At 43.3% G+C, this 7,732-nt stretch overlaps 1 long non-coding RNA gene across 1 annotated transcript; it reads left to right on the top strand.

Moving 5' to 3' along the window:
• Positions 1 to 596: 596 nt before the first annotated feature.
• Positions 597 to 2,370, top strand: LOC144819925 (uncharacterized). The gene is made up of 5 exons (XR_013607626.1): positions 597 to 732; positions 1,051 to 1,141; positions 1,243 to 1,346; positions 1,473 to 1,542; positions 1,859 to 2,370. It is a non-coding gene; the product is annotated as an uncharacterized LOC144819925 (long non-coding RNA).
• The last annotated feature ends 5,362 nt before the right edge of the window (positions 2,371 to 7,732 follow it).

Here is a 7,732-nt window from a genome sequence, read left to right as displayed (position 1 = left end):
GAATTTCGAGTAAGGTTCTCTGAACATAAATCTGCCGTTAAAAAAGGCTAAATAAATGCACCCATGGTTGCACATTACCAGCAGTATGAACACAACAAGAAAGATATGCGACGGCTCATCTAGGAACACATACGCACCATTCCAGGAAAAGACGTAACCAAACTTAGAAAGCAGCGGGAGTCTTATTGGATTTATACTTTAGACACGGTCCGACATGGGCTCAACGAGGAGATTATGTGGATAGTGACAACCTAAAATACATATCACAGATTGCATCAACTTACTGTAGGTTTCCTTTAGGTAATTGCCTTATTATAACACCATTTTTAAGTATCCAGGTAAATATGCCAAATAGCCTCTTAACACCATAGACTGTATAGTTTTTAGTATCTGTGAAGATAGGCATTTTTTACTATATTCTTTTCCATCACACTTGTATATCGTGTTACTATTGTAGGTTGTAGTGCGAGCGCCATTTTGGATAGGACTAGCTGACATGACTGAAGCCCTTGTCTATTTCTATGAGTCACACCAGTCCTGCATTTTGTAGTCCGCCTCTTATTTCCAGCACTTTGCGGCAGGCAAGGAGCACGCCAATTGCAAACACCTGTGCAGATAGTGGCGTCTTCGTTAGGTACATAAAGGAACGGTGGCCCTAGGTTTTAGGAGCTGCCACGCGGACCCGGAGCGCTCGTAGGTCGCTGGTATGAGCGTTGTCAGAACCGGTACAAGGTAAGAGCTCTAAAGCTTGTTATGGCTCATTACAACCTAGTTAAGTGCACAGAGTAATTACCCTTATAAGTAGAAACTTTCCCCTTACAAAACATTAAGCTCGTTTAAAACGACATACTCGGACTTTGTACATTCGTGGGGGGCCGCTTTCTTCCAAACACTAACCGCGCCTATTAGCAACCTTACCAGTAGTAACCTGGCTGGTTTCCCCTCCCGAGCGTCATTTCCAACCGTGATAATTTAAATCTGCTTGTTAGCCTCGCCGTAAGACACCGGCGTAAGACAAAGATAAACAACTGTGCTTTTTCTTTTAAACAGGTATACCTCGCTAAATTAGGATAATTTACGCTGATTAATATAATCTACAAACATAGAGCAAAACCAGAGTTTTTGTACCGCCCTCCACTAGGTGAGATGCGATGTTATGTTCACCTCTTACAATCTAGGAACGAGTGTTTATATTTTCATGCAGTAAGCTCATTGCCATTACATGTTGCCCCCTTCCTTTAGGTTTTGCTGCCCATTCTGAAAAACATTTCTTTTTAAATACCGCTCCGAGGTCACCATATCTGACGTACCACACTAATGAGAAAAACGTCTTAACTTTTGTACTTGTAAGTAATTGCAGATCCTTGACTTTTTTTCCCACCGAGTACCCACTGTGTTATTTTCACATCTAAGATGAATACTTAATGTGGAATGATTTGTGACTTCCAGAACCCTTTTTTTCTCACTTTTAGAGATGTGCTTCGCATTACGAGCCAGCGCACTTGTAGCATCAAACCCTTAGCCGCTACTTTGATCTAGCATGTAGGTACCCCCTTGTTCTCCCTTTTCTTTTTGGTTAAGGATCTGGTCACAGTATATAGCTAGAATCACTTTACACTGGGTGTCACAGTGATCTTCTTCCTAACCTTTTGATCCTTTCTCACATTCCTGACAAATTAGTGAACACGTTCATTTCCTCTTTTTTCGTACTAAGTGTAACAAGATACTATTTTTGCTAACATATGCAAGCTCCATTAACATAGCAAACCCATGAATTATTTAACATTAGATTTAGTTCTATCTTTGAAGACATGGATGCAACACATAATATTTAATATGTCATATTATTTATTTTCAGATAAGAAGATCCCCCAGTTTTTATGTACATGTATATGTTTTTGTTCATGTTGGCCCTGAAGAAGGTTATATAAATTATATGTGTTCACCAAAACGTACGTAGGCCCTATACATCTGAGATCCTTATCTGTGAAGAGCAAAGGAAAGCAAGAGCAAAGGAAATAACAAATTATGGAACATCTTGACACAAAATTGTAGACATAACTGCTTATAGTATCTCAGGAGTATTGCCTTCCCCTGTTGTTCCAGTTGTCCCATTCAGTTGTTGTATGAATCTGTATGATTGGTTTTGATGGTGAGATAATTTAGAAATGAATGATGTGTGATTTTGTGCATTCTTTATTCACATCTGGGTGTCAATTTGTAGGTCTTCTATCTTAACTTATGTATTTGATGACTTTGTTTATTTATGTAATATAAGAATGTTTTTTGAAAAAATGTTATAAATATTTTTGTATTGTAACAAACTAAAACAGTAAAGTAATCAGTTGAAAAGAAAAAAGGAAAATAAATAAAACCAAAAAAATAACATGTCTGTATGAACGTTCTTATATGTGTTGCATCCAGATATTTGTAGATTTAATCATTTTGTAAAAGTAAATAGGTCAGTTCAGAGGTTCCTTATTGGTGTGTCTTTATTGTTTCTCCCTCCTCTAGGCCTAAAATTAACTCTGGGAGTTCCCTTTTCATACAATAGGTTGGTAAACACTCCATTATCCCATGAATTATATTGCATGACAGTTATATCACATCCATAAAATCGTCATACAAATGCATCGCAAAGTAAGTATAGGCAAGTATACTAGATGGAACTGGTTGGGATATAATTGAAGATCAATATGAATGAGTTTTTGCATAGGCCATATAATCATAAAGAAACATATGGACTTTCGAGAGTTGACGGTAGTGAAATGAAGTTAACAACAATGTCTTTTGGGGATTTCTAACAAATTGTGAAATCATCTAAACAAAAGTCAAATCTACTTGATGTATCTTGTCTGTTAAGCTACTAATGTTTGAAACCATCAGTCAAAATGTATTTCTTTCAAACAAATTGGAAGATGTCAATCATTATAAGAATCTCATGTTGAGGTTAGTTATCATATACTGTATTTCTAAAACCGTCTACAGGAGAAAAGTTGTAGAATACCAGAAGAATAGATATTGCTATAGAAATTCTAAAAGCTGTTCTCTTGTGACATTTTGATTTTCGCGGGATCACCACATTGTCACTGAGATGACATTGATTACATCACTAGTTACGTTATATACCAGCTTTCCATTTGCCTTTCCATTGACATTATTTTTTTAATGAAATCTTTTTATTAAACCAATGTCAGATACAGTATACAGAGCACGATTCCGACCTTTTTTGGATATACATGTTTATGTTTATGGAATTTGTAAAGCGCATAGCTGCCCGAGAGCTTACCAGCACTGAGAGAATTGGCAGAGGTTGCATAGAGGATTACCGGAAGAGCCATGTTCTGAGCTTTTTTTCTGAATGCCAGTTCATCAGTTATTATGCGAGTTTCCCTAGGCAAGGAGTTCCTTAGTCCCAGGGCCAGATACGAGAAGGATCTACCTCGCCATCTGGCTCTCTTTATTCTGTTCTGTTTCATGAGTAGATCTGAGGAGGATCTAAGATGCCTACCTGGAATATATGGTCTGACAAGTTTTTTAATTGAAGTTGGGCCTTTATCATTCATGGCTCTATGAGCGATGCATAGTGATTTGAACTCTATTCTGGACTTTATTCGGAGTCAGTGTGGTGTCTTCAGGGCTTCCTAAGCTGACTGATGTCTAGGGATGCGGAATAGAATCCTAGCTGCTGCATTTGGTTCCACCTGAAGTCTGTTTATGTCGTACTTGGGTATGCCAAGGTACAGGGAGTTGCCATAGTCCAACCGTGATAGTACTAGGGCCTGTACTGCTGTTCTCTAGTGGTTTCAGGAAGGAGCGGTAGGATCTTCCGAAGCATTCGCAGTGCTCCAAAGCATGAGCCTGCTATTTTTTTGCCTTAAGTCTCCATGGACAAGTTTTTGTCCAACTAAATTCCAAGATTGTTTAACTCTGTCTTTGGGATCGGGGGATCTCCTAGTTCTGGAGGCCAGCTAATGATGTTTCTTGGGACCTCCTTGTTACCCAGGAACATGAGCCCTGTTTTGTCTCCCTTCAATTCTAGGCACCCCTTGTTCATCCAATCTGCAACTTGCATCATGAATGGTGCCAGGTTGTGGTGGCTCGATTGGGGACCCTCCGTCACAAATAGAATCAGCTTGGTGTCATCCACGTATAACACTGTTGGCAATCCAAATTGTTGCACTATCTCTGCTAGAGGAAGCATATATAGATTGAAAAGTGTTGGGCTTAGTGCGGAGCCCTGTGGGACTCTCAATGACAGTTGGAGGATATCAGAGTAAAGCTCCCCTTCCATTAGCTGGAAGGATCTGTTTTCTAGGAAAGAGATTACCCCTTAAAGCCAGAGCCTGTGACACCGGTTTCCTTTAGCCTGTGTAGCATGGTTTTATGATTCACCGTATCAAAGACAGCGCTGAGGTCCAGGAGCGGAACAGCTGCTGAACTTCCCTTGTCTAGGATTCCCTTCAATTCCTCTGTTGCCACCAACAGAGCTGACTCTGTGCTGTGTTGGGGTCGAAAGCCCATTTGAGTGGCTTGCAGCATCTGATTATCCTCTATGTATTGGGACAGAGCCTGATTAACATATTTTTCAGCTATTTTGCCTAGTAGTGGCAGAAGTGAGATGGGTCGGTAGTTCCCTAGTTCTGCTGGGTCTAGTTGGGGCTTTTTTTGCAGTGGCTGGATAATAGCATGTTTTCATAATTGGGGGCCAGTCCCTTGTGTCAGGGAGAGTGATATAAGTGCTGCGGTAGTTGATATGTTTTTTTTACCTCCTTGTCTCAAGATGTCTAGTGGCATCGGGTCTAGGGGGGAGCCAGATTTAATCTTTGTTAAGATGGAGGTCATAGCTTCCTCGCAGGTTTGTGAAGTGATCTAATCTCATCCCTGTTTTACATTCCACGTCATCTATGTTGCTTGGTTGAATGTGACCCTGATTTGGGCAGTTGTTTCATAGCAGGGAGTTGCAGATGATTTCAACTTTGTTCTTAAAGAAGTGTGCCATCCTATTACATCTCTCCTTGGATGAGGTGGGAATGTTTGTTTCCTGCTCAGCGGAAGTGACTGATCGCACTATCTTAAAAAGCTCTCTGGCCGAGTTACCTGCTGAGTTAATTTTTCCTTCGAAGAATTTAGCTTGGGCTTGGAGCATTTCATTATGATACTGTCTGATAGCTGTCTTGTATTGGCTTTAAATAGCGGGATCATCATTTTGTCTCCAGAGTCTTTCCAGCTTTTTATATGCCTTTTTTGACTGTATTAAGTTAATGTTGAACCAGGCACTTTTTTCCTCAATGGTTGGTTGTTTGGTCTAGTTCTTTGCGGGTATTGAGCTGCTACATTATTAATCCAATCTGTCCACCTCTTATCAGATTCTTCTATGTTGTTTGCTATGCCAGGGGCCTGGGCTTCTAGTTAATTTACCATGTTATTCTTTAACTACCTGGGCCATTTATTCCTCGTCTTAGTTAGTTTATCCCCTAAGAGTTGTGTCAGGGGGTTATCTAGTGTGAAACAGATGAAATAGTCAGGGGCGTTTCTGCCATTAGGCTGGACTAGGCGGCCGCCTAGGGCGGCAAAATGGTGAGGGCGGCATTGTGTTGTGGCAATTGGCAAAAATCATGCAGTGGAGAGTGCACTGTGTCTGTGCAAGTGGTGCACCTGCTGCTAGCTAAGTTGTGAGTGACGTGATGTAACTTTTTACTTGCGCAGTTAGAGCCGACAGTCGAGTTCACACCCTAGATTAGTGGCGTGTTTGGAGGTGCGGGACATACTAATGTAAGTGTGGGTCCCCTGTAAGCATGGGCGGATTTTGAGGATCCACGATTCACGAATTTGCGGATTCACGGATCGTGGATCCGCAAAATCCGCGGATTATGCGGATCGGCGGATTTGGGGGCGGGGCTTCCTCGAGTGTGTGGGCGGGGCCAAACGGACGGGGCTTCCATGCGAGCGCACATGCCGCTTGTGTGTATAAAAGGTCAGAGACCGATCAGAGCAGCAGATTAAGAGACAGAAGCCCCTGGTATATTTGGGAAGAAGGCACATCTGCCCAGCCTCCCAACGCTCACGATTGTTTTTAGGGCTGATGAATGAGTCACTGCATTTGCGCTTCAACTAGTTCCAGCGACCAAGTGTGTGTTACTATGCAATCGCGCCGAAGTGCGCAGGGGTCCCTTGAGTGAAATGTCCATCATAGTGGGTAAATGGCGGGAAGACGGTGCATGCCGCTTGTGTGTATAAAAGGTCAGAGACCGATCAGAGCAGCAGATTAAGAGACAGAAGCCCCTGGTCACAGGAACAGCACGGGGATTCCGCTCGTCAAAGTCAAAGATGCAAACGCCTCTGGCGAGCATCACAGCCGATTTTCGATGGTATATTTGGGAAGAAGGCACACCTGCCCAGCCCCCACAACGCTCACGATTGCAGTGTTTCCTGCTGAGGTTTATTTTTTGTGCCAGGACCGTCGTGCCCGAATGAACCCTGCCCTTCATATTTATTCAAGAAGACACCACCGTTTGAATAATTTACGATGGCGCCGGCAAGCTGCCAGCGCCATCCTGCAAAAGTTACTTAATTAGCTTCAACAGGAAGCTCCAACTGATAAAATAAAGCAGGCGCTCGAGCCCCTGCTTTATCTTATCTGTTAGAGCTTCCTGTCGAAGCTAATTAAGTAACCATTTGAGGATGGCGCTGGCAGCTTGCCGGCGCCATCGTAAATGATGTAGGCTTGAACTTTTGACCGCAAAATCCGCTCCGATCGCGGATTGCGGATTCTCGGTAAATTCGCGAGAGTTCGCGGATCGCGGATTTACCGAAAATCCGCAAAATCCGCGATCGGAGCGGATTTTGCGCTCATGCTTAGTCCCCTGGGCCGTCAATCTTGTAGCGCTGGATAGCGCTACCAATGACGGCCCTGGGCAACATTTTGGGCCAATCCGTGAGCAGTGCTTCAGCCAGGGAGGGCAGCCCAGTGACGGTGACGCGCATGGCGCACCAGTGCCACCATCGATCTCTCTCGGCGCGCGCGGGGGATGACTGTGTGTCTGTGTGTAGTGTTGGCCTGGCGGCAATTAATACTGCAGCTGCCAGCCTGCCCGGTCCCGACTCCCGGCCCACGGCCCTCTTTTTTTACTGTCTCCGAGACGAGTCCGACTTGAGCACTGCAGCACCTCCCGGTGAGTGAGTCAGGAGTCAGCGCAGTCAGTCTGCGAAGGCCCCTGGCTGTGATAATAAATATATATAATTTCGGATCGGAATCGGATTGATCGATGCAATGATAGCAATCTTAAATGTAATAAATAATGTTGTTCACTGACACTTAGGCCGGCGTTGTAAATGAAAATGAGGCGGCGCCGGCGGCCTGTGAATGAATCATTATCTCGTGGGGATGTACGTGACTCAATGATTGCAATCTAAGACTAGAGACTAAATGTAATAAATAATGTTGTTCAGTCACTCAGGCCTGCTAATGTTGTAAATGAAAGTGAGGCGGCGGCCTGTGAGTGAATCAATCATTATCTCGTGGGGACGTCACGTGACTTGAGCAGTGGCACAGTGCAGTGAGTCAGCGCAGTCTGCGAAGGCCGCTGGCTATGAAAAGAAATATAAATATATATTTTGGATCGGATTCGGAATCGGTCGATTGATGCAATCTAAATGTAATAATGTAATGTTGTTACCGTCGGCGCTCAGGCCTGCTAATAGCTCATCCTCACAGTCAAGGACGGACTGG

Source organism: Lissotriton helveticus, chromosome 2_1, assembly GCF_964261635.1.
Source record: "Lissotriton helveticus chromosome 2_1, aLisHel1.1, whole genome shotgun sequence".
Lineage (NCBI taxonomy): Eukaryota > Metazoa > Chordata > Amphibia > Caudata > Salamandridae > Lissotriton > Lissotriton helveticus.
The sequence above is the reverse complement of the archived record's forward strand: the minus strand, read 5'-3'. Positions and strand labels throughout refer to the sequence as shown.